This window comes from Anomaloglossus baeobatrachus, chromosome 4 (genome assembly GCF_048569485.1).
Source record: "Anomaloglossus baeobatrachus isolate aAnoBae1 chromosome 4, aAnoBae1.hap1, whole genome shotgun sequence".
Taxonomy (NCBI): domain Eukaryota; kingdom Metazoa; phylum Chordata; class Amphibia; order Anura; family Aromobatidae; genus Anomaloglossus; species Anomaloglossus baeobatrachus.
In genome coordinates, this window is record NC_134356.1 from 166,711,235 (window position 1) to 166,738,208 (window position 26,974).

General features: G+C 43.9%; 1 protein-coding gene across 1 annotated transcript in view; it reads left to right on the top strand.

Moving 5' to 3' along the window:
* Nucleotides 1-11,746: 11,746 nt before the first annotated feature.
* SHROOM1 (shroom family member 1) overlaps nt 11,747-26,974 on the top strand; it is a 108,239-nt gene continuing 93,011 nt past the window's right edge. The window contains exon 1 of the mRNA XM_075342332.1: nt 11,747-12,032. The gene's annotated coding sequence lies outside the window, so the exon portion shown is untranslated. The remainder of the gene's footprint in view (nt 12,033-26,974) is intronic.

The window sequence follows — 26,974 nt, forward strand, 5'->3', positions numbered from 1 at the left end:
AAATTCACAAATTTATTCCAACTGTACTATAATAAAAAAATGAGATTTTTAGCAAATAATTGATCAATTTTTTGAGCCACCCCTGCCAACGTCACGGCAAATCTCAATAGGGGGGTCCTACTCTACATTCTGTATTTCATGTGCCATGCGGCCTCCTAGATAAAGTTAAAAGCAGAACCATAATGGAGCACACATACCTGCAACCTGTATATAGCCGCTTCCATGTTGCAAAAAAGGCACTTGTGGATAGAGACCAGCCCAGGTCCCAGCATGTGGAGCAAGCCCTACACATACCAGGACTATATCAGAACTGATCCTCCCAGTGTCAAACAGCAACCATTGATAAAGGCGGACCAGATCCAAGAATGGTGCTTAATTAGCATTGCCTGTGGAAAGGGGTGAGGTAACTGAGTCTGAACAGCTACCAACAGGAGGAATATATTGCAAGCCAAAATCAGGCGTGCATGGTATGGTGTTGGTCAGGCACCAGATTTGTAGCATAACTACGGTCAAAACAGAGAAAAAAAGGGAACCAGCACAATCTGAAATTGGCATGCATCATATAAAAAGTGAAAATTCACAAATTTATTCCAACTGTACTATAATAAAAAAATGAGATTTTTAGCAAATAATTGATCAATTTTTTGAGCCACCCCTGCCAACGTCACGGCAAATCTCAATAGGGGGGTCCTACTCTACATTCTGTATTTCATGTGCCATGCGGCCTCCTAGATAAAGTTAAAAGCAGAACCATAATGGAGCACACATACCTGCAACCTGTATATAGCCGCTTCCATGTTGCAAAAAAGGCACTTGTGGATAGAGACCAGCCCAGGTCCCAGCATGTGGAGCAAGCCCTACACATACCAGGACTATATCAGAACTGATCCTCCCAGTGTCAAACAGCAACCATTGATAAAGGCGGACCAGATCCAAGAATGGTGCTTAATTAGCATTGCCTGTGGAAAGGGGTGAGGTAACTGAGTCTGAACAGCTACCAACAGGAGGAATATATTGCAAGCCAAAATCAGGCGTGCATGGTATGGTGTTGGTCAGGCACCAGATTTGTAGCATAACTACGGTCAAAACAGAGAAAAAAAGGGAACCAGCACAATCTGAAATTGGCATGCATCATATAAAAAGTGAAAATTCACAAATTTATTCCAACTGTACTATAATAAAAAAATGAGATTTTTAGCAAATAATTGATCAATTTTTTGAGCCACCCCTGCCAACGTCACGGCAAATCTCAATAGGGGGGTCCTACTCTACATTCTGTATTTCATGTGCCATGCGGCCTCCTAGATAAAGTTAAAAGCAGAACCATAATGGAGCACACATACCTGCAACCTGTATATAGCCGCTTCCATGTTGCAAAAAAGGCACTTGTGGATAGAGACCAGCCCAGGTCCCAGCATGTGGAGCAAGCCCTACACATACCAGGACTATATCAGAACTGATCCTCCCAGTGTCAAACAGCAACCATTGATAAAGGCGGACCAGATCCAAGAATGGTGCTTAATTAGCATTGCCTGTGGAAAGGGGTGAGGTAACTGAGTCTGAACAGCTACCAACAGGAGGAATATATTGCAAGCCAAAATCAGGCGTGCATGGTATGGTGTTGGTCAGGCACCAGATTTGTAGCATAACTACGGTCAAAACAGAGAAAAAAAGGGAACCAGCACAATCTGAAATTGGCATGCATCATATAAAAAGTGAAAATTCACAAATTTATTCCAACTGTACTATAATAAAAAAATGAGATTTTTAGCAAATAATTGATCAATTTTTTGAGCCACCCCTGCCAACGTCACGGCAAATCTCAATAGGGGGGTCCTACTCTACATTCTGTATTTCATGTGCCATGCGGCCTCCTAGATAAAGTTAAAAGCAGAACCATAATGGAGCACACATACCTGCAACCTGTATATAGCCGCTTCCATGTTGCAAAAAAGGCACTTGTGGATAGAGACCAGCCCAGGTCCCAGCATGTGGAGCAAGCCCTACACATACCAGGACTATATCAGAACTGATCCTCCCAGTGTCAAACAGCAACCATTGATAAAGGCGAACCAGATCCAAGAATGGTGCTTAATTAGCATTGCCTGTGGAAAGGGGTGAGGTAACTGAGTCTGAACAGCTACCAACAGGAGGAATATATTGCAAGCCAAAATCAGGCGTGCATGGTATGGTGTTGGTCAGGCACCAGATTTGTAGCATAACTACGGTCAAAACAGAGGAAAAAAAGGGAACCAGCACAATCTGAAATTGGCATGCATCATATAAAAAGTGAAAATTCACAAATTTATTCCAACTGTACTATAATAAAAAAATGAGATTTTTAGCAAATAATTGATCAATTTTTTGAGCCACCCCTGCCAACGTCACGGCAAATCTCAATAGGGGGGTCCTACTCTACATTCTGTATTTCATGTGCCATGCGGCCTCCTAGATAAAGTTAAAAGCAGAACCATAATGGAGCACACATACCTGCAACCTGTATATAGCCGCTTCCATGTTGCAAAAAAGGCACTTGTGGATAGAGACCAGCCCAGGTCCCAGCATGTGGAGCAAGCCCTACACATACCAGGACTATATCAGAACTGATCCTCCCAGTGTCAAACAGCAACCATTGATAAAGGCGGACCAGATCCAAGAATGGTGCTTAATTAGGTATGTGTGCTCTATTATGGTTCTGCTTTTAACTTTATCTAGGAGGCCGCATGGCACATGAAATACAGAATGTAGAGTAGGACCCCCCTATTGAGATTTGCCGTGACGTTGGCAGGGGTGGCTCAAAAAATTGATCAATTATTTGCTAAAAATCTCATTTTTTTTATTGTAGTACAGTTGGAATAAATCTGTGAATTTTCACTTTTTATATTATGCATGCCAATTTCAGATCATGCTGGCTCCCCTCTCTCTCTGTTTGGTCGTAGTTATGCTACAAATTCTGGTGGCCGGTCACCACCATGCCATGCATGCCTGATTTTGGTTTGCTATGTATTCCTCCTGTTGGTGGCTGTTCAGATTCAGTTACCTCACCCCTTTCCACAGGCAATGCTAATTAAGCACCATCTTGGATCTGGTTCGCCTTTATCAATGGTTGCTGTTTGGCACTGGGAGGATCAGTTCTGATATAGTCCTGGTATGGTGCAGAGCTTGCTCCACATGCTGGGACCTGGGCTGGTCTCTATCCACAAGTGCCTTTTTTGCAACATAGAAGCGGTTATATACAGGTTACAGGTATGTGTGCTCTATTATGGTTCTGCTTTTAACTTTATCTAGGAGGCCGCATGGCACATGAAATACAGAATGTAGAGTAGGACCCCCCTATTGAGATTTGCCGTGACGTTGGCAGGGGTGGCTCAAAAAATTGATCAATTATTTGCTAAAAATCTCATTTTTTTTATTGTAGTACAGTTGGAATAAATCTGTGAATTTTCACTTTTTATATTATGCATGCCAATTTCAGATCATGCTGGCTCCCCTCTCTCTCTGTTTGGTCGTAGTTATGCTACAAATTCTGGTGGCCGGTCACCACCATGCCATGCATGCCTGATTTTGGTTTGCTATGTATTCCTCCTGTTGGTGGCTGTTCAGATTCAGTTACCTCACCCCTTTCCACAGGCAATGCTAATTAAGCACCATCTTGGATCTGGTTCGCCTTTATCAATGGTTGCTGTTTGGCACTGGGAGGATCAGTTCTGATATAGTCCTGGTATGGTGCAGAGCTTGCTCCACATGCTGGGACCTGGGCTGGTCTCTATCCACAAGTGCCTTTTTTGCAACATAGAAGCGGTTATATACAGGTTACAGGTATGTGTGCTCTATTATGGTTCTGCTTTTAACTTTATCTAGGAGGCCGCATGGCACATGAAATACAGAATGTAGAGTAGGACCCCCCTATTGAGATTTGCCGTGACGTTGGCAGGGGTGGCTCAAAAAATTGATCAATTATTTGCTAAAAATCTCATTTTTTTTATTGTAGTACAGTTGGAATAAATCTGTGAATTTTCACTTTTTATATTATGCATGCCAATTTCAGATCATGCTGGCTCCCCTCTCTCTCTGTTTGGTCGTAGTTATGCTACAAATTCTGGTGGCCGGTCACCACCATGCCATGCATGCCTGATTTTGGTTTGCTATGTATTCCTCCTGTTGGTGGCTGTTCAGATTCAGTTACCTCACCCCTTTCCACAGGCAATGCTAATTAAGCACCATCTTGGATCTGGTTCGCCTTTATCAATGGTTGCTGTTTGGCACTGGGAGGATCAGTTCTGATATAGTCCTGGTATGGTGCAGAGCTTGCTCCACATGCTGGGACCTGGGCTGGTCTCTATCCACAAGTGCCTTTTTTGCAACATAGAAGCGGTTATATACAGGTTACAGGTATGTGTGCTCTATTATGGTTCTGCTTTTAACTTTATCTAGGAGGCCGCATGGCACATGAAATACAGAATGTAGAGTAGGACCCCCCTATTGAGATTTGCCGTGACGTTGGCAGGGGTGGCTCAAAAAATTGATCAATTATTTGCTAAAAATCTCATTTTTTTATTGTAGTACAGTTGGAATAAATCTGTGAATTTTCACTTTTTATATTATGCATGCCAATTTCAGATCATGCTGGCTCCCCTCTCTCAAGGAAATTAAGTTGTAGTTCAAGCTGAGAGGAGTGTGGGCTGGAGCTAGGTGTAGCTCCAGTGGAGGAGAAGTTCAAATTGAATGGTGCCAGGGTCGGAGCCCTTGTACCTTGGCTAGGTGGCAGATGGTGGTCTCCGTCAGCAGGAGACGGGAAGACGGCTCGGCAGATCGGAGAAAGACCGGAGCAGGGTTGGAGCCCGCAAGTACCGACACCAGAGACCCGACCGGAAACCGTGCACAGAGAGGGTACTCGGACCCTGAAGCCAGGACCGGAACCAACGGCCTAGCTAATCAACCGATTGAGGGCAGGATTACAGGTCCTGTCCCAACCAAACAACCACCCACAGATAGGGATAAGGCAACCGCCAGGGCCCATAGATCCCACGGGTCAGCGTCAGCAGGTATGACTCCTTAGGCACACAGAAAGCCGGGAGTGGACTTCCGTGTTCCATACCGGGAAGTCAAAATACACAACCACAACCAGTGCAGAGGAAGAGACGGCGACCACCAGCCCGGGTGGGGGACCAGAGTACAACCGGCTGCGGCGGCCGGCCACCAGCACCTTGGTTTACCAAAAGACTTGTGTGATTCATTTGCTTGTGAGTAACCAAACATCCCCTGCTACGTCTTGTCGCGCAGGCCCCTGCCATTGCCATACCCTGCACAGAGACCATGGGCCCCGGAGCAACCATCCCTACCCACGGAGGGGTTAACATCCGGCTGCCATTACATCTCCCCTGGGTATCCCATGACAGCAGCGGTGGTGTCCCACTTCACCACACACCGTGGGTGGTGTCACGAACCGAATATGGTCAAGGTCGTACAACTACGTCCCCCTTTTCATTCGGCGTGTCCGCGTGACCCTCGGGTCCGGAGGATCCCTTGAGCCACTCAGCGGGTCCGGATCCGAGCAGCCCCGGCTGCTGGCACGGGGGCGGCAGAGTACTTTTGGCAGTTTGGACAGGCGCCATGTTCTGCTGGAAGATGACATTTTCAACTCCAATAAGCTTGTCGGTAGAGAGAAGCATGAATTGCTCTAAAACTTCCTGGTAGACGGCTGCGCTGACTTTGGTCTAGATAAAACACAGTGAACTTAACTTACACCAGGATGACATGGGTCCCCAAACCATCACTGATTGTAGAAACTTCACACTAGACCTCAAGCAGCTTGGATTGTGGCCTCTCCACTCTTCCTCCAGACGTTGAGACCTTGATTTCCAAATGAAATGCAAAATTTACTTTCATCTGAAATCAACACCTTGGACCACTGAGCAACAGTCCAGTTCTTTTTCTCCTTGGCCCAGGTAAGACGCTTCTGGCATTGTCTATTGGTCTTGAGTGGCTTGACACAAGGAATGCGAGAGTTGTAGCCCATGTCCTGGATACGTCTGTGTGTGGTGGCTCTTGAAACACTGACTACAGCAGCGGTCGACTCCTTGTGAATCTCCCCCAAAATTTTGAATGGTCTTTTCTTAACAATCTTATAAAGGCTGCGGTTATCCCAGTTGCTCGTGCACCTTTTTCTAGCACACTTTTTCCTTCCACTCAACTTTCTATTAATATACTTGGATACAGCACTTTGTGAACAGCCAGCTTCTTTAGCAATGACCTTTTGTGGCTTACCTTCCTTGTGGAGCGCGTCAATGACTGCCTTCTGGACATTTGTCAAGCCAGCAGTCTTCCCTATGATTGTGTAGCCTACCGATCCAGACTACTGGACCATTTTAAACGCTTAGGAAGCCTTTGCAGGTGTTTTGTGGTAATTATTCTAATTTTCTGAGACAATGACTTTTGGGTTTTCATTGGATGTAAGCCAAAATCATCAACATTAACAGAAATAAACACGTGAAATAGATCACTCTATGTGTAATGACTGGGAATGTACCGCTTGGCTGTCTTCATACAGAAGTTTTTTAATAGTTTTTTTTGGAGCTGATTCACCTCAGTAAGACTATGTCCGCACGTTGCGTAGTGTCCATGCTGAAAAATCTGCAGTGATTTGGCAGTGCATGTGCGGTTCAAATCGCTGCAGAAACACTGCGTAATGGATGCAGTGTGTCTGCAGAATAGATGCCGATTTCATGCGCTATGGCTGATGCCTCTCCCATAGACAGGGTGGGCGCAGCATCCAAAGCGCACGAAAGAAGTGACTTGTTACTTTTTTGAGCTCAGCGGTTTGGATTAAAATTTCAGCATGCAAATCGCTGCGCTCTCAAATACAACGTGCGGATGGATTATGCACAATCTTCATAGATTGTGCCGGGGACACAGGACGCATGTATTTACATTGCAGTGCAATATGCAGCGTAAACGCGTGAAATTACACAACATGCGCACATAGCGTAATGCTTTGATCACTCTACTATTCATTTTCACTTTGCTGTTCACAAAAGTAGTTTTTTGAGCATTTTTCTCCTGTAGAGGTTAGAAAAACACTTAGAAAAAAAACAAATTGACATATCCTCTCAAAATCCACCCCATACTTAACACATCACGTCAAAAGACCCTTTAGGAAAAAAAGCTTTAAAACAAACTGTCTAAACCACTGTAAGCAAACACTTTAGGAAAAGTAAAAGCCTTCAGATAAACTCTCTAAAGGCCACGTCACACTAAGCAACATCACTAGCAACATTGCTGCTAAGGAACAACTTTTGTGACGTAGCAGCGATCTTGCTAGTGATGTCGCTGTGTGTGACATCCAGCAACAACCTGGCCCCTACTGTGAGGTCGCTGGTTGTTGCTGAATGTGCTGGGCCATTTTTTAGTTGTTGCTCTCCCGCTGTGAAGCACACATCGCTGTGTGTGACAGCGACAGAGCAACAACTAAATGTGCATGCAGCAGGAGCCGACTTCTGCTGACGCTGGTAACCACGGTAAACATCGGGTAACCAAGAAGCCCTTACCTTGGTTACCCGATATTTACCTTCGTTACCAGCGTCCGCCGCTCTCACACTGCCAGTGCCGGCTCCCTGCTCCCTGCATACGTAGCTGGAGTACACATCGGGTAATTAACCCGATGTGTACTGTGGCTAGGAGTGCAGGGAGCCAGCGCTAAGCGGTGTGCGCTGGTAACCAAGGTAAATATCGGGTTGGTTACCCGATATTTACCTTAGTTACCAAGCGCAGCATCGCTTCCACGCGGCGCTGCTGGCTGGGGGCTGGTCACTGGTTGCTGGTGAGATCTGCCTGTGTGACAGCTCACCAGCAACCTGTGTAGCGACGCTCTAGCGATCCCTGCCAGGTCAGGTTGCTGGTGGGATCGCTGGAGCTTCACTTAGTGTGACATCTCACCAGTGACCTCCTAGCAACTTACCAGAGATCCCTATCAAGTTGTATCGTTGTTGGGATCGCTGGTAAGTTGTTTAGTGTGACTAAGAGCTAAAGATGTGTTAGCAAGAAAAACAATGCCTAAAATATGTGCGTTTTTTTATTGCGTTTTTGACTCGTTTTTGTTGTGGATTTTTCCCTCATTAGTATCAGGGAAATTGACATGCTGCATATCTGAATCTGCTACAAATCTGCAAATAAAAACTAAGCAACGTGTGCATGAGACGTGAGGAATCTCATTTAGGGCTCATGCGCACGTAATTGCTGAATATTCTGCAGCGATTTCACAGCACATGTGTGTCATAAAAGCATCATGCGCACGTATCATGCACAATCTACATAGATTGTGCAGGGGACGCAGGATGCATGCATTTACGCTGCAGTGCTAAATGCAGCGTAAATGCATGCTATTACGCAACGTGCGCATAAGCTCTTAGTTTGCTGATACTAGGAAATACTTCAGGTTTTGTACCAAACCTGTGTGGGTGAAAAAGCTACAAAAACACAACGTGTGCACATACCCTAAGGGTTTGTGCACTTGACGACTTTCAGGCAGGTACGCGCTTTTATCTGCCTGAAACACACTTAATAAACGCTGGAAAGAATGAGCTAATGCAATGTACAAATGATTGCTGTTGGTATGTTCTTCCTTTTGAGCCTCTTTTCTCCATTTCAGGCTTCAAAATCGTGACACAGTTAAAAGAAGTGACCTGATCATTCTTCAGGTGCTCACTAATTTATTCAATGCAAGTTGAAAAAAGCCAGGGGAAAAAGAATTTGCTAAAACACAAAGGAAAGGAGCCATAAAAGACACTTCAGGAGTAAAGACCTGAAAAATTCCCGGGTTCACAAACATCTTAAAGACATTGTGAGCACATACCCAGGAAAGAGTGTTTCTAGCTAGAAATATTTCTCAATTTTGTCCTCCAAAAAGTGCGGCTGAGCATACCCACATAAGTCTGCAGAACTTCATACATGGGGTCAATGTTTAGGACCAAACTGTCGTAATAAAATCACATACTTATTTCATTGTATTGCCCTTTTATCCGACTTTTTCCTACTTTGGATGACGTTCCCAAGATGAGTATTTGGTGAGATTTTCCTGGTGCAGCATTTCTGCACCTGTTAGGTAAATTAGGTTACTTGTGTTTTTTCATTGCGCTTTTCATGTGTATTTTTTATCACGGTTTTATCCCATTTTTGATGTTGCCGTTTTGGCTACATTCCTACAATGCGCTTTTGGTGAGTTCTTAATGTTGCAGAATTTCTGTAACATATCTGCACGTATTAGGCCTCATTCACACATTAAGCATTTGGTGAGTTTTTACCTCAGTATTTGTAGCCAAACCGAGGAGTGGAACAGAGGAAAAAGTATAATAGAAACATGACGACCCCTACTGTATTGTTTAACCTTTCCTGGTTTTGTCTTACAAATAATAAGGTAAAAAATTCATAAAATAATGAATGTGTGATAAGACTTTATATAAATTAGGTTACTTGCATTTTTATGTCTTTGTGTAGTGTTGTAAATAAATCTTCTTTGTTCTTTATTCTTTTTGGTATTTGGCTCGGACAACATTTTATTGATGGAGCCATGTGTGGACAGGGTTGTCAAATGTCAAAAAATTCCAGGACAATCTGTAAAAATAAGGCACTCTTTTCCCAATGCTCGTAATAAAATTGAGTTGTCTAAGATGTATTTGAGGCTGAAGAGAGGTGTACAGATTGTTTTACTGTGATTGTCATCATTGAATGTAGCTGATGTCTTCATATCAGAATTATGGGCTGTAGACAGGTATCACTGATAGCCATAAGGATTTATCAGAGACTAGCTGTAGTACCCGGGTGTTCCCTTGGATAGTAACTGTCTCTCTCCCAGTCTCTCTCTATCTGTCTCTCTCTCTTTCCATGTCTGTCTCTGTGTGTCTATGTCTCTGTGTCTATCTTTCTGTCTGTCTCTGTATCAGTCTCTCTGTCTCTCTATCTCTGTGTCTCTCTGTGTATGTCTATCTCTCTCTATCTCTTTGTCTCTCCCTGTCTCTTTCCCTATCTCTCTCTTTCCCCTTCTGTCTCTTTCCCCGTCTGTCTCTTTCCCCGTCTGTGTCTTTCCCCGTCTGTGTCTTTCCCCGTCTGTGTCTTTCCACGTCTGTCTTTCCACGTCTGTCTTTCCACGTCTCTTTCCACATTTAGCTCTTTCCACGTCTCTTACCCCATCTCTCTGTCTATTTCCCTGTCTTCCTGTCTCTTTGCCCGTCTGTCTCTTTGCAGGTCTGTCTCTTTGCAGGTCTGTCTCTTTTCCAGGTCTGTCTCTTTTCCAGGTCTGTCTCTTTCCACGTCTGTCTCTTTCCACGTCTGTTTCTTTCCCCATCTCTCTGTCTTTCCCTTTCCCTGTCTGTCTCTTTGTCCGTCTGTCTCTTTGCCCGTCTGTCTCTTTGCCCATCTGTCTCTTTGCAGGTCTGTCTCTTTCCCAGGTCTGTCTCTTTTCCAGGTCTGTCTCTTTTCCAGGTCTGTCTCTTTTCCAGATCTGTCTCTTTTCCAGGTCTGTCTGTTTCCCAGGTCTGTCTCTTTCCCCATCTGTCTCTTTCCCCATCTGTCTTTGTCTGTCTCTTTTGATGCCTGTCTCTATCTCTGTGTCTCTTTCCTTGTCTGTCTCTTTCCAGGTCTGTCTCTTTCCAGTTCTGTCTCTTTCCAGGTCTGTATTTCCCTGTGTCTCTGTCTGTCTCTTTCCCGGTCTGCCTGTCTCTTTCCCCATCTGTCTTTGTCTGTCTCTTGCTCTGTCTCGTTCCTTCTCTGCCTATTTCCAGATCTGTCTCTTTTCCCCGTCTGTCTCTTTCCAGGTCTGTCTTTCCCTGTCTCTCTGTCTCTTTCCTTGTCTGCCTGTCTCTTTCCCCGTTTGTCTGTTTCGTTCTCTGTCTGTCTCTCTCTCTCTTTACCTGTCTGTGTCTGTCTCTTTCCCTGTCTGTGTTGTCTGCCTCTGTCTCTTTGTCTGTCTGTCTCTATCCTTCTTCACCGATATCATATTACCTCACACATATGCTTTTTATACTATAAATGTCTTTCGCTCCTATAGCAACCAATCAGAGCTGCTAATAATAACCTGTGGCTTCCAGCTCCATTGACTCTAATGGAGGTAGGATTTTTGGAGAGTAACTGTAAAGCGCGGGGTTAAATTTTCCAGTCAAAACATAGTCTATGACGTTCCCGGAGTCACATGAGGCGCCTGTGCAAAGTTTCGTGATTGTAGATGCGACGGTGCGGATTCCTTTAGCGGACACACACACACACACACACAGCTTTATATATTAGATTTCCAAAATCTCCGTAAAAAGCAGTCATTTTTTTGATAAACTGTCCATAAAAAATAAAAAAAGTCAAGTTGTTACCATGGGTGTGGATTACATGTGTTTTTGATGCATTTCTGCTGCATAAATGCAATAAAAAGATATATGCGTCCCCCCATCGAATGCAAATCTGCACATAATACACAGCGTACCCACAAAAGAAACTGACGTCGCTAATATGAAACCCACACCGCAGGTCAGATTACGCTGAGGAAAAACGAAGCACAGTGGGCACGAACTTTCTATACATCCATCCACTCTGATGCAACTCTTTGTGGGAATCCATCTTCTGCTTTTTCTAGCCAGTTACTAGGAGCCATCTTCTGGAGTCCCCTGCCATGTGCTCTCTGACAGCAAGGAAACTGGCCATTATTGCCAGTCTCGCTTCCTTGTCAGTAGCAGTCGTCCTTTCTTCTCTGGCTCAGGTTAGTTTTCCAGTGACATCAGAGTTTCAGGTTCTCTCCCTGTCCCTCCCCTCCTCTGTAATTGGAAGGAAGCCTGAACCCTGCCAGTTACCTATGGTCAGAGCCAGTGTGGGGAGAAGAGGAGAAGCTGGGAGGCAGGGACTGCAACTGTTTAGTTTGGACGGAGCCCAGATGAAGGGTGCACTGGAGTAAATGTGGCCACCTCTCCAGGCTGTGAAGTGCTGCCTGCTGCCTGCCTGCTTTCCCTGGGATCTCACATCTTCCAGATGGTGCTGTCATAGGAGCTTCACTACAGGTGAGAGGAAAGCTGGTGCTAAGATCTGCAGAATAGGATTTCAACTAGATGTACACACAATGGCTGCAACTTGGAGACAATGTGTCCCTGTGGTAGTGCTTTCAGGGGAGCTCTCCTTTGGGGTGACTGTCACATGCTTTCTGTGTGCCTCACAGGCAGGAAGGGGTTAAACAATATACTGATATATAACATAGCATATGTAATGCTTACACCTACAAATATATAATGCTTACACCTACAAATATGTAATGCTTACACCTACAAACTAAAAGTGGCCCTAAAAGCTGGTCTTATTTGCTTACATGATGACTGTGGATGGGACATGTATATGGATGTACTTAGAGAAAACCTATATAATTAATTAAGTGGTATGGAAAAGGAATCCGCGAAGGCAGAATGCTGCGTATGGTACTACGCAAAGGTGGATGAGACATGTATATAGAGAGAACCTATATAATTAAGTGGTATGGAAAAGGAATCCGCGAAGGCAGAATGCTGCGTATGGTACTACGCAAAGGTGGATGAGACATGTATATAGAGAGAACCTATATAATTAAGTGGTATGGAAAAGGAATCCGCGAAGGCAGAATGCTGCGTATGGTACTACGCAAAGGTGGATGAGACATGTATATAGAGAGAACCTATATAATTAAGTGGTATGGAAAAGGAATCCGCGAAGGCAGAATGCTGCGTATGGTACTACGCAAAGGTGGATGAGACATGTATATAGAGAAAACCTATATAATTAAGTGGTATGGAAAAGGAATCCACGAAGGCAGAATGCTGTGTGTGGTACTACGCAAAGGTGGACATACAATTGGTGCAATATGTGCCGGGGCTGTAGATGTAAGGGGGCCACTAACCCCTCTAAAGCAGGTGGAATTGGGCATTATCATGAGCTATTGGAGTGCAAGGGGCCCTCGTCTGGCAGTGTCTGCTCCTGGTACTTCCGTGATACCACAAATTGTAAAATGTGGCTTCTAGAATGTGGTATTTTAGCATAAAGTCTATAATAATGATGGGACCCAGCACATATTATACTATGTAATGGATCTATATTGGTAATACAGTGTTAGAGCGCGGTCATATTGGTAATACAGAGCTAGGGCGCAGTCACATGGCCGTTTGTCTATGCCCTTGTACTGAGCAGGAATGCATGGAAGAGTGACATGGAAAGTTTACAACACCTCTTGCCATCAAGGTGGTATCTATGTAGCCAGCAGAAGACACAAGTTATGGTGTCCTCATAAACTGACATCAATGTATGTTTATATAGGAAATCCTCCCTGTTCTATATTGTTCAAAGGCCACAGTGATGTGTCATCTTGTGCCGTCATGGTCATGTGACATGACCTAATTCTATGACAACATTATCCAGCGCCGTAGCTCAATGTACAAAGCATGGATGTGGCCATTGCTAATGTGAGAGGTATGTTTAAGTGCTGGAGTGGTGCTTTAAATGTAAGTCCCCTGCTCCCTGTCTTAGGGTATGTGCACACGATTAGGACCTGCTGCGTCCTGACCTGCAGGGCCGCGAGTCTCTTCCGCAGGAGACTGCAGCTGATCGTGCACACTTTCTGGGTTCGGGTAGCTGCAGTCTCTCGCTGTGGTCTCCCTGCGGGGAAACGCTTATGTTTCTGCAGCAAAGAATTGACATGCTGCGGCTCGGGAAGCAGCACCACAGGTCAGCTTACGCTGCTGGCAGTACATGCACCGTGGGCACGAGATTTCTAGAAATCCCATCCACTTTGCTTGTACTGTACAACGCAACGTCTTAGACGCAACGAAAACACACTGCGTTGAAAATGCTATGAATCCTGATCGTTGGCACACAGCCTTAGGGCTCCTTCAGATATCCGTGCAACACAGTCCATGGAAATACCAGAATGGTTGGACTGCCCACAGGTCTCCTGACCCCAGCTTGACAGCCAGAAATATATGAAACAGTTATGTTCTGGTCATGAGAGCCGAGGCGAGTCCATGCATTCTGGTCTGTGCACTGATCGTGTTGCACAGATGTCTGAAAGTCACCCTTCAGCAGCTTCATCCTTTTTCAGTGTCACTCAAGTCCCACGGCGCCATCTTGTACCTATAACCGGAAGTCAGAAGTTACGTCGCAACCTCACGTACCGCAGGTCTGTGAGCCAGAACGAGACTCTCATAGAGTTGTATGGATTTGTCACCTGCGGTGTGCTCCATGAAACACTGGAGCTGCCAGCAGGTCACAAATTTTCGTAGACTGACTGGAGCAATGCTGAAAAAAGATGAAGATGGCAGCATGTGGGTATAAGACGGGGCAGTAGAAGCACCATTCCAATGTTGAAATTAAAAAAAAAAAAAAAAATGTTGTCAATTGGTGTTTGAAGGAGTTTTCTACTTTCCTGAAAGTGGACCGCAAACACTCTAAAATAACAAAATAGAGCAGGCACAGGTACTGACACCTCTCGGGTCTCGGTGTTTTTGGCTGTAGCGGTGACATCACGTCAACAGTAGGTATCACTACTTGTGCTCCGTGGCTCGTGCCGCCACTACCAGGAGAGATTGGCTACAAATGTGATGCGTTCTGCTGCAGTCAAGGGATCAAGACTTGAGCAGTATTGGACCCAAAGGTGGCGACTTATTTTACAGCATTTGGGGTCAACTTTCCTAAAAGTGGAAAATTCTGATAAGTAGTAATTTTAAGACCACTCATTAGAATTTAAATACATACAAACCAATGAAAGGATAAACTATGTTGAGTATTTCATGGCAGGTTCATCTCCAATCATTATAAACAGGTGGGCAGTTGATCTTTCATTTCATGGATGTGTGAAGCATGTGAGACTGCAGACTGACGATAGCTCACGGGTCCTCTGGTGACACTAGTGTGTGACATTAATGCTGGTGGTATGGCGCCTATTCTATAGATGTATTTAACAATCCAGTAATCTACCATGGTGATCTAGTTTGATGTGTGGTGAGATAGAGGTTTTCGTTGTTCTACTCCTGTTGGCCAGTGTTTCGGCCCAAATAGTGAGGCATGCTTCAAGATACAATGTTTTGCTTGTGGTTTTTTTTTTTGGGTTGTTAATAATAATAATAATAATAATAATAATAATAATAATAATAATAATAATTAATTAATTAATAATCACATTATTGTTATTATTATTATTTGTTATATTTTTTTCCAACACCTGAAAAAACAGCACAATGATAATTTTTAGACTGGGTTCAGATGACTGTAGGAAAACTCAGGCCAATTGCGGTTGTGACTGGCCCCATGTGGTTGTCCGCATATCGAACAATTGTAGGTGCTGCTGTATGAAAATTGGGTCAAATTGTGGACGTGTATGGCTCCATGTGCTCGTCCTCAGTTCAGACGATTGTTGGAGATGCTGTACCAGAATTGGCCCATTGCAGACATGCCTGGCTTTGTACACGTCCGCATACTGGACGAGTTCAGGAGCGTCTGTATGAAAAGTCATGCAAAGTGTGTGCTCAACCTCATTTCACATGAATGCAGAAGCTGGACCAACTGGAATAAAAGTGTATTCTGCAATTATTTAGTTATATTTTATTTTCCTCCAAGCAGATCATTAGTCCTTGTGGAAAATCAGCCAGCCATGTAAACTAGCACGTTGGCTATAATGAGCGCATGTGCTTCTGGGGTGCATACAGACAGCGCCCCTCTATGGCTGAGTTCACATGTCCTGTATTCATCCGCTAGAATAGAGATCTGTTGGGAAAAGTTCTTCAAACGCAACTTTTTTATCCATTGTTAAATAACTGATTTCTGCAGAATCCATTTTTTCTTTTTTTAACATTGAAGTCTATGGAGAACAGATCCATTATTTATCTTCCATTTGAAACGGATCCTGTAAGCAAGAAACAAATCCTTTACAAATGAAAGAAAAACAGATGTCTAAATAGTAATCCATTAACGGATCCAGTCTCCATAGACTCCAATGTGAAAAAAACCAGATACTGCAAAAATCAGTTATTTAACAACGAACAAAGTTGTGTTTACAGCACTTTTTGCCAATCAATCTCTGCAGGATCCGTTCTAACAGATGAGAACAGGACTTGTGAACTCCGCCTAATGTGCCTGTCTGAATGAACCCCTGAAGAATATAGGGAAAAATTAAAATTCTAATTGTTATCCTTTTTTATGTTTTTTTTTTTTTTGATCAGTGTTGTTTTTTTTTTTTTTTTTTTTTCTGGCATTTTCCTGTATGTTTTGTATAGGACTTGGAAAACGAAAACCAGGCTCGTTTTTTACGTACTTCTTTCATTTGTCAAAAACAGATTAAACAAGTACTAATTATGATCTGTGGATCTGTTCACATATTCGTGTTTTTTTGCAACCATGTCATGGAGACCTGTCTTTTTTTTTTGTTATATTAGGCCACGTGCACTCATTGAATATTTGAATCTTTTTTTTTTTTTTCCTCAGTATTTGTAGCCAAACCCAGCGGTGGGTGATAAATACAGAAGTGGTGACGTGTTTCTATTAGACTTTGCCTCTGATTGTCCCACTCCTGGTTCCAAAATACTGAGATAAGAACTCCCCAAATACTCAGTGTGCACAGGGTCGAAGTCATGAATCAAAATTCCCCATACAGGTCTATGAGTTTGTGTAAAATCAGTGTGCTGTCCATCTAGGGGGGTGACTCTACATCCATTTTTAACCTTGCAATGCATAAGATAAACTTTGTAAACTTATTTTTTTTTCTTACGAGAATATCACTATGTAACTCATATGAGACAATGATCAAAACACTCCTGAAAATGTCACCGTGTTTTGTTTCCAATAAAAATCGCTGAGCTCTCGATGAGGCCTAAGAGCAGCCCGTGTTGGAAGGGGATCACGCTGAATGTGCAATGTCCTACACAGGCTGCCAGCCAATCAGAAGGCAGCAGCTGATGTCAGTGCGTCTGTTACCGCCATGTGAGCAGAACGGAGGAGTGCGCCGCAATAATCTATAAATTACAATATCAATAATTAAGGGTGCTAGTTAGTGCAATAAAAACGAACCAAATATATAGAGAAAGAGATATTGTACATAAAAAAACAAGCACTACCCCAAAAATGAAAATAATTCAAAACCTTTTATTACAACTGCAATTTAAAAACAATTAAAATATCGCACTGCACGAAACCCACCATCCCAAAATCCGAGTATATCTCCAATGAGTGTTACAAAACGTAGCTGTATAAGTAAAATCAATAGTCACAGGAATAATACAACCGTAAAATGCACAGGAATTTTGCAAATTGCCAAATAACCAATGCACTGTGTAAACCCATGTCAATACAAAGGTAACCTAATGTATACAGTGAGGTAGAGAACAATTAGAAACAATACAAAGACCTCCTGTTATACAGATCACGGGTGACAGCCACAGTCTGCCAATATGTTGACTGTAAGTGCTGAGATAAATAAATCCCAAGGGAAAAATAACCCTACTGAGCTGCCCACAGATAATACACAAGGCAAAATAACAAAAACTGAAACCGCAGATCGAGCCGAAAGTGCTAGTAAAGGGCTATAGATGAAATCAAAAGCAGCCTGCAATTAACGTCTAGTCAGTGGCTCGGCGCCCAGGGGCAACAGACCTGTGACAGGAGAAGGTAGGGTGGTGGGCGTGCGGGAAAACCCCACGTGTATCGCCGCTGCGGCGACTTAGTCATGGAAAGTGTGTATATTTTTTTTTTTTTTTTTTTTTTTTTTTAAACTTTGAATTTTTATTGAGATTTTCAATTTACGTTTTTCATACATAAAATAAAACATAAAATTCAGAATTCTTATCGAACCTAGACAAACAATGACAGGACAGGTGAGGAGGGTTAGGAGGGGAGAGGAGAAATAGGAGGGAAGAGGGAAGGGTTTCAAGAGTCCATGCTCTTTCCATAGGACCCATAGGCCTCAGTCTCACAGATCTTCCTGTCCCGCAAAGTAGTCCCATGGTGCCCACACGGCCTGGAAACGGTCAACTGTGTCATGCAATAGTGCCGTGAGATGTTCCATGCGTCTAACGTCCAGTAATCTATACTTGAGGCTCTGGAGTGAGGGTGTCCCTGGCTGCCTCCAATTCTTTGCAATTAAGCATCTGGCCGCCGTAAGGATGTGGGACAAAAGCTTAGAGGCCATTTTTCCCAATCCCCCATTCCCAAGACCCAGAACATAGATCAGGGGATCAAGATCAACCTCTATATATAGTACTTTATGGATCAACCCTCTAGCCCGCTCCCAGAAGGGGACTATCCCTGGACAGGACCAGAATATGTGCAGAATGGTGCCCCTGCCTCCCCCGCATCTCCAGCAACAAGCCGGTATGGAGGGGTCTATGCCATGAAGGAAATCTGGAGTGTGGTACCAAAATAGCAAAATTTTATAGATATTTTCCTTATATAGTGTGCATATTGACGTCTTGGCGGCGTTTCCCCAGATTGCTGCCCATTCCTGAGGAAGTATCCGCCTTCCCAATAGAGACTCCCATTTCAAAAGTGTGTATTTTAATTGTTTTTAAATTGCAGTTGTGATAAAGGTTTTGTATTATTTTCATTTTCGGGTTGTGCTTGTTTTTTATGTGCAATATCTGTTACTGTCATGTGCCACCTGCTCTTGGAGAAAAGTTCCAGGACAAGGGACATTATTACAGGTTGGGGCCACGACAAGGAACACTATTACAGCATGGGGACTACAACAGGAAAACTATTACACAATGGGAAGCCGCGACGGGAGATGTTATTATACGATGGGGGCCACGACGGGAGACGTTATTACACGATGGGGGCCGCGACGGGAGACGTTATTACACGATGGGGGCCGCGACGGGAGACGTTATTACACGATGGGGGCCGCGACGGGAGACGTTATTACACGATGGGAAGCCGCGACGGGAGACGTTATTATACGATGGGGGCCGCGACGGGAGACGTTATTACACGATGGGGGCCGCGACGGGAGACGTTATTACACGATGGGGGCCGCGACGGGAGACGTTATTACACGATGGGGGCCGCGACGGGAGACGTTATTACACGATGGGGGCCGCGAGGGGAGACGTTATTACACGATGGGGCCGTGACAGGGAACACTATTAGACGATGAAGGCTACTAGTACAGGATGGGGGCCACGAAGGGTGACCCTATTACAGGACAAGTATTACGACGGGGGATATTATTACAGGAATGAGACCAATTTTGTTTTTTCTTTTGTGCCCCTGCATTCCAAGTTACACCCCCTGGTAATAAAGATGTCCATTTTACTTTTAAACTAACTGGGCATATACGTGGACATATCTGTGGTTGAACACATGTTTTGACTGGCTAGCGTAAAAGGAGGAAAACTATGCCCACGAAACTTCTGTGGTATATCCCCAGTTGGTGGAAGGCAACATTTTCATCTTTATTTCCAGAGGACATAACTTGGTGGCACAAGGGCACTGAAGAAAAAGAACTGTTCTAGAATTAGTGATGCATAGCTAATTGGAGGACATACTGCTCCATATAAAATAAAAAAGTCCAGTGAAATGTCCGCTTTAAATGTATAGTACATCTTCAGATTGTGGTTTTAGGACAAATTCAAAGCTTATGACAATTTTACAGTCTAGGGATGCATAAAGACCCCATACACATTAGTCTAATGTCAGACATACCTGTTAATATTAAATTAACTGATTTGGATAAAAGTCTAATGTGCACGGGAGCTGTGGACAATTAATTGTTAGGGGAAATATCAATTTGTCGTGTCCCATTTCGGATTGCCAGAGTTAAGCTGTCGCCAGACGTGTCTGGTGACTGCTTTTTCATAGAGAACACAGGAGCATACGGTTCATCAAGCACTCCTGTGTATGGGAGAGCCGGTCACGATGGCTGTCGGCCAAACGATAGATCAAACAGTTGTTCATCCAACATTCATGTAATGTGCATGGTGACCTTTACAGTTTGTATGTCATCCCCATCTTTTCTTGCCTTTTAGAGAGAGGGTGAGAGAGTGGAGAGCCACATTCAGCACCCTCTTTTTTCCACACTGTAGTAATACCCAGAGACCCCTTTACCGATATGCCAACCATAGCTTCCTCACACAGATACTTGGGCCCCACTCCCTTATAGGCAATATTCGTACGTCCAGCGTTTCCCACTTTACTCCCGTTCGGTGTTCGCACATCAACCACACTCGCCACACCATTGCATCCAGCTTCAAGTACCTCTGTACCTGGCAGTATCATCCTTCTAAATTTTACCATATTTATTCCTCCTCTGGAGACCTTCACTTCATAGCGATTTCTAGACTGGGTGGGACACAGCCGCGTTCCACACATTGAGGGTCTCTGAGGCACAGGTTGAGGACCCCTCGTTTATGCTGTATATTTCTGATGTATGGCTCCAGTGTAATGTGAGCTTAGCCTAATATTTACATGAATTGTTATGCATTGTGGACTTTGGATAAAGACTTGCTGGGAAAACATAGGGAAGAGAGGTGTTTATGCTGTATGTTATTCTCTTGTGCACTGAGGTATGGGTAGATATAAGAACATGGCACCATTAATCCTATTGAAATTGTAGAACATAACCCTTCTAAGATTCCTATGAGCAGACAGGTGAGAATAACGGTCCTTTAGGTCCCATGCACAACGCTCAGAATCTTGCCTTCCATGGATTCAGCCTTTCTACTCCCAAGAAGGATTGTGCTGTTGGATTTCCTCCCGAGGTGTGCTGCCGCCGCCTTCTCTCCCTGTTTGAGGACGTGTATGTGGAGTTCAGGAGAAATTCTCCTTATTGGAAGTGTATGTTCAGCTATAATGTAAATGGTGGCGTTAAAGAATGCCACCAACTGGACAGCGGTGCTCAGCCACATTACAGCCCGATCACACTGCAGTTTTACTGTCAGTGAATGTTTCATATTGCACTTTGTTTTGAAATGTCTTGCAGATTGCCTTTAATTGTAATATCGTGCCGTGCACGTTGTCGTAACTGTTTGTACAGTAAGCTCCATTTTTATTTTCAAAGTGCATAAGGATAAGGCTGCACATCAAAGTTAGATAATAGTATAATGCTATAAGCATACCGAAAAACATTGAAGCATACAATGAAAAATGCCACTTGCTAACTTGAAAGTGTGAATAACGAAATGCATACCTGCCATGAATATTAGGAGAAAGGAGATATTTAGCAATCGCATTGATCAATGTAACTGAGCCCCAAAACCTCGTCAAGGTATATCTCTATATTGGGGTCCCTAGCTCTATGACCCTAACTGTGTGTCATCTCATTGCAATTAAAAACTGCTATGTGTGGAGAGGGGTAACCAAGGACTTTCTTATATAGGAGATGGAAAAAACATGGCCGAAAGGGGCGGAGCTGTGTTCACATTCAGAAAAAAACTTCATAGTGGCAGGTATGCAATTCATTATTCACACTTTCAAGTTAGGAAGTGGCATTTTTCATTGTATGCTTCAATGTTTTTTCGGTATGCTTATAGCATTATACTATTATCTAACTTTGATGTGCAGCCTTATCCTTATGTACTATGTATTTTTTTGGCTTGCACTCATAATATATATTAGTGCTCACTTCAGTTATCCTATTTACCATTTTTATTTTCAGTCCTTAGCTATAAATATGATGACTAAGGACATACACTGTCGAAACGCGTCTTCCTTTCCATTCATGTGAATTGGTTTTATCGCTTTTAACCTTGTTGAAATAAAAGTCGAAGTTTTTTATTTTACTGGACGCAGTTGCTGGATTTTCATTACTTACTTACATGCTGTGGATTTGCCTTCCATCCGTGCACCGTCTCAGGATCACATCTTTATATTGGGGTGAGCTGGACTTTTTTGTTTGTTTACTTAGCTATAAATACTATTATTCTGGCCACTTCTCTCAGTACATATCTACGGTCATGTGGCTGTTATGTTCTAACCAAAAGGGAAGCAGAAATTGCTGGTAAATCGCTAAAATAACAATATGTACAAAAGTCTTAGGCCCTGATTCATTAAGCAGCTTTCTCAGGTTTTCTGGCAAAAACTGCTTGAAAAAACACACGTGCGAAACTCGTAGTGCAAAAATCTCATAGGATTTGGTGTTCTACTGCAGTCCCGCCATCTTCTCCTATTACAAGCTTCCATGTGACTTCCATTCCCTACTCACAGTACAAGTTAGTAACTACTGATACTACAAGGCACAGGTAAATATGTATGTTATATAATGTGGGGGTAGTGGTGGGCTTTGGGACTGGTGGTGGGTCATAGTGGAGCGTCCTCAGTTCAGTATTCCCTCTGTGTGAGGGAGGAAAGCCGCTGAGACCAGCTTTATATCTGGTGGATCTGGCCAACCCACGAGCTACATAGCTGTCATCTAATATTACTCCTGCAAGGAAAGTACCGGTATTTGGCAAAACATTGTACTTCCCCCGTCACCAACCAATCACCTCCTGTTAGGGCAAAGTACCTTTATTGTATGTTCATTTGGCTTTCTGATAGATGACACTCCACTGTCTGGCCATTGTATACAGCTGCGTACACTTGGTGTCTGATCAATTACTATCAGTATCTGGACAGCATACTAGCCTATGTGAGTCAGTATCTTAGTGTCTATCGATGAGTATATCACACTCTACAGACTTAAAGTACCCATCGTTTTCATTTTTTTTTTTTGTAAATCAAAAGGACACATGAAAATGAGAAATGTTGTAATATATCTTCTGTATTGATATTTCACTCTGCATTAACCTGTAAGGCTATGTGCGCACTTTGCTTTTTTTTCATGCGTTTCAGCAGCGTTTTGAGCTGCAGCGTTTTAATGCAAAATTGCATGCGTTTTGATTTCCAGGCAAAGTCTATGGAAAATAGGGCTTTCTTGTGCGCACGATACATTTACAAACGCTGCATTTTAGTTGCGGAGAAATTGTCAAAATCCCTGCGTTCGAACAAGCAACATCTCAATTGTTTTTGCCATTTTGGCAGCGTTTTAATAACATGGAAGTCAATGAGAAATGTCTAAACGCATATTTTTCAAAGAATGCGTTTCACTTGCTTTTTACTAGCGATCTGCATGTGTTTTTGACATAAACGCAGGTCTTTCGGTCTCTCTCTGTCTGTCTCTATCTCTCTCTCTGTCCATGTCGGTCTCTCCCTCCCACCCCCTCTCTCATACTCACCGATCCACGATCACCGTCGCGGCACTGCACGGCGTTCACACTGTGGCGCCTTCTCCTCTTTTGAAAATGCCAGCCGCTCATTAATCCATCACGTATTCCCTGCTTCCCCCGCCCACCGGCGCCAATGATTGGTTGCAGTCAGACACGCCCCCACACTGAGTGACAGCTGTTTCACTGCAACCAATCACAGCCGCCGGTGGGCGTGTCTATATCGAGCAGTTAAAAAAGGAAATAAATAATAATAATAAAAAAAAATGACGTGCAGTCCCCCCCAATTTGAATACTAGCCAGGGTAAAGCCACACGACTGAAGGCTGGTATTCTCAGAATTGGGAGCTCCAGGTTATGGGGAGCCCTCCAGCCTAACACTATCAGCCGCCTGGAATTGCCGCATCCATTAGATGCGACAGTCCCGGGTCTCTACCCGGCTCATCCCGAATTGCCCTGGTGCGGTGGCAAACGGGCTAATAAGGAGTTAAGGCAGCCCATAGCTGCCACTAAGTCCTAGGTTAGTTACATAGTTACTTAGGTTGAAAAAAGACCTAGGTCCATCTAGTTCAACCTTCCTCCACCAGTTCTACATTTAGTCACTAAGTCATTTATAACCAACAATGTTTTGTGTACTGAGGAAATCATCCAGCCCTTTTTTAAAAGCTGTTATAGTATCTGCCATTACTACCTCTTGTGGTAGGGCATTCCACAGTCTGACTGCTCTAACTGTAAAGAACCCTTTCCTATTGAGCTGTCGGAATCGCTTTTCTTCCACTCGCAGTGAGTGCCCCCTGGTCCTTAGTATTGTCTTTGGGAGGCCTTCCATTCCTTGTAATAGTCTAGTTGCCCGCCTTTGAACTGACTCTAACTTCTGAATGTCCTTTTTAAAATGTGGAGCCCAAAACTGGATCCTGTATTCCAGATGTGGCCTTACAAGTGATTTATAGAGGGGTAACAATACGTTGGGATCACGGGATCTAATCTCTTTTTATACACCCTAAAATCGTGTTTGCTTTAGCAGCTGCTGCTTGACATTGAGTGCTGCTGCTCAGCTTATTTGTAATGAGAATACCCAAGTCCTTCTCCTGTTCTGTAGTCCCGAGTTTACTTCCATTTAATGTATACGCAGCTATAGGATTACTCCGTCCTAGGTGCATTACTTTACATTTATCAACATTAAATCTCATTTGCCAAGTATCTGCCCATTCTGACATCTTATCCAGATCTTTTTGTAATACTGTACTATCCAGGTCAGTTTTTAATATCCTACATAGTTTGGTGTCATCGGCAAAGACTGACACTGTACTATCAATCCCATCCACAAGGTCATTAATAAAGAGATTAAAAAGAATCGGTCCAAGCACAGATCCCTGCGGCACCCCACTGCTGACTATAGCCCATTTAGAGAATGTACCATTTATGACTACTCTTAATCAAGCCAGGTGTCTCCCCGAGATACCTTCCATGATTAACCTGTAAGTTAAAGAAAATAAACACACATCCAAAAAATCCTTTATTTGTAATGAAAGACAAAAAAACACCCTCTTTCACCACTTTATTAATCCCTCAAAAACACCTCCAGGTCCGACGTAATCCACGCAAGGTCCCATGACGCTTCCAGCTCTGCTACATCGGAAGCTGACAGGAGCGGCAGTAGAATACCGCCGCTCCTATGAGCTCCATGCAGCAACTGAAGTGAGTCACGCGATCAGCTGTGCTGTCACTGAGGTTACCCGCGGCCAACGCTCTCAGGTGGAGGACTGCAGCTGTGGCCGCGAGTAACCTGAGTGAAAGCACAGCTGATCGCGCGGCTCACTGCAGTCACGCAGGGGATTTGCGATCACAGATGAGTCCTTCACGTGTGACCGCAAATCAGGCTGCGACACACAGAGAAAGACGCGCGATGTCAGTGAAATCGGGTAAAGCTCTGACGTCATTGCTGTGGACTCCTGTGTCCTGGCACTGACCTCGGAGGTTCATCTGAGTTCATGACAGCACACAGAGACAGAGCCGCGAGATGACAATGAAGTCGGGTGAAGTTCATCCGAGTTCGTTCTCATCTCCCGACTCTGTCTGTGTCTGCTGTCAGCGGACATGTAGCAGAGCTGAATTGCCAGGGACCGCACTGACAAAAATGAATCCAAAACGCATGCAAAATGCATCCAAAATACATGCGTTTTGGATGCATTTTTTTTTTGTCAACACGCAGCGTCACGTCTGCTAGAGGGTGCGTTCTTTTCCGCACTTGTCAGGACGCAACGTGCGCACATAGCCTAAAGGCCCTGTCACACACAGAGATGAATCTGCAGCAGATCTGTGGTTGCAGTGAAATTGTGGACAATCAGTGCCAGGTTTGTGGCTGTGTACAAATGGAACAATATGTCCATGATTTCACTGCAATCACAGATCTGCCAAAGATTTATCTCTGTGAGTGACGGAGCCTTTAAGCTGTGTTCTGTGAATACACATGCTCCCATGACTCTGGCATTGTTGATTCCGGTCTTCTTTCATACCCCACCCCTCCATTTCCAATCTTATCTAAAATAACTACACAAACACCAATTGTCTTTGGATAATTCTGGCCATAGCAGCCACTTATTAAAACAAAATACATAACCAATAAAATTGCAATATGGTAACGTCCTTGAAGCTACAAACCCTGGTGATTTCTATAAATCGAACCATAAAACCAACTTGCTCCCAGCGGTTACCCACACTGGCTCAAGTGCACCACACTGTAAGGGTTAATCCTCCGTTAACCCCAACACACCCACAGGGGCCCCGACATACCCCGTCGGGATTCCCCCCCCCCCAAAATCACCAGATGACCAGTCATTCTGCCAATGAGGAGATACATACCCGGATGGATTCTCCGAACCAATTTTAAACCAACTTCAAGGACCCACCAATAAAACGCTAATCAGCCACTACGACCCGAAAAGCAACCCCATACCACCCCCTCCAATATAGTGCACATTCCAGTCATACCCCAAAATATTAGGGAAGGCGGGTGGGACTCTCTCTTCAGTTACAGGAGCGGGAAAGTGCCACTCCTCCCCCTTGGCTGTCCAATTAATTCAAAACGGGCTACCTCCCCCTCCCCCACCCATGACACCCTGACCTCCCCACCAATCAGGTGTCATGACGGCCTCCGCAAATGCCCCGGGGGAAGGGGGGGCAGTGCTCCGTCCTTTTCTTTATGGAGATAGATGTTAGTTGGTGCTTTTCAATTTCTATGGAGAGAGGGGGATTAAAAGGAGGATCTACAGGCAGACACAGATATTCTGCTGCAAGTTCTCCATAGAACCTTATAAGCACCAATTGTCCTCTCCTATCTCAGTAAGGGGATAATCTGTATTCATTGAAGACAGATTTTGAGAATGAGTGATCAGTCCAGAAGGAGAAAGACTCTGATTTCTCTAACATATAGTGTCTTATTTTCAGGTGTATCATTGATTCATTGTAAAAAAAAAATAATCACTGATTTTTACTTTTTGTACAACTGACATAGGCACACATAAAAACTAAGATGTGAACAGAGCAATATTGTGCCCGGCAATTGTCTCCTCTCCAGACGATGGTGAAGTGCTACGGTATTATATGGAAGTTGTCTCCTCTTCCGGAGTTAGCAGGCCGATCTGGCTCCTTCATTGTGGTAAAGGCCGAGCTTTCATTTCTCATGATTTGTTTAAGCCTTCCATGGAATAAACCCTTCCACCTCCAACCTTACATTCCATCCATTGTGTTGACTGCATTGATTAGTCTGAATTATGTTATATGTGGTCAAATGGCCAGTAAATC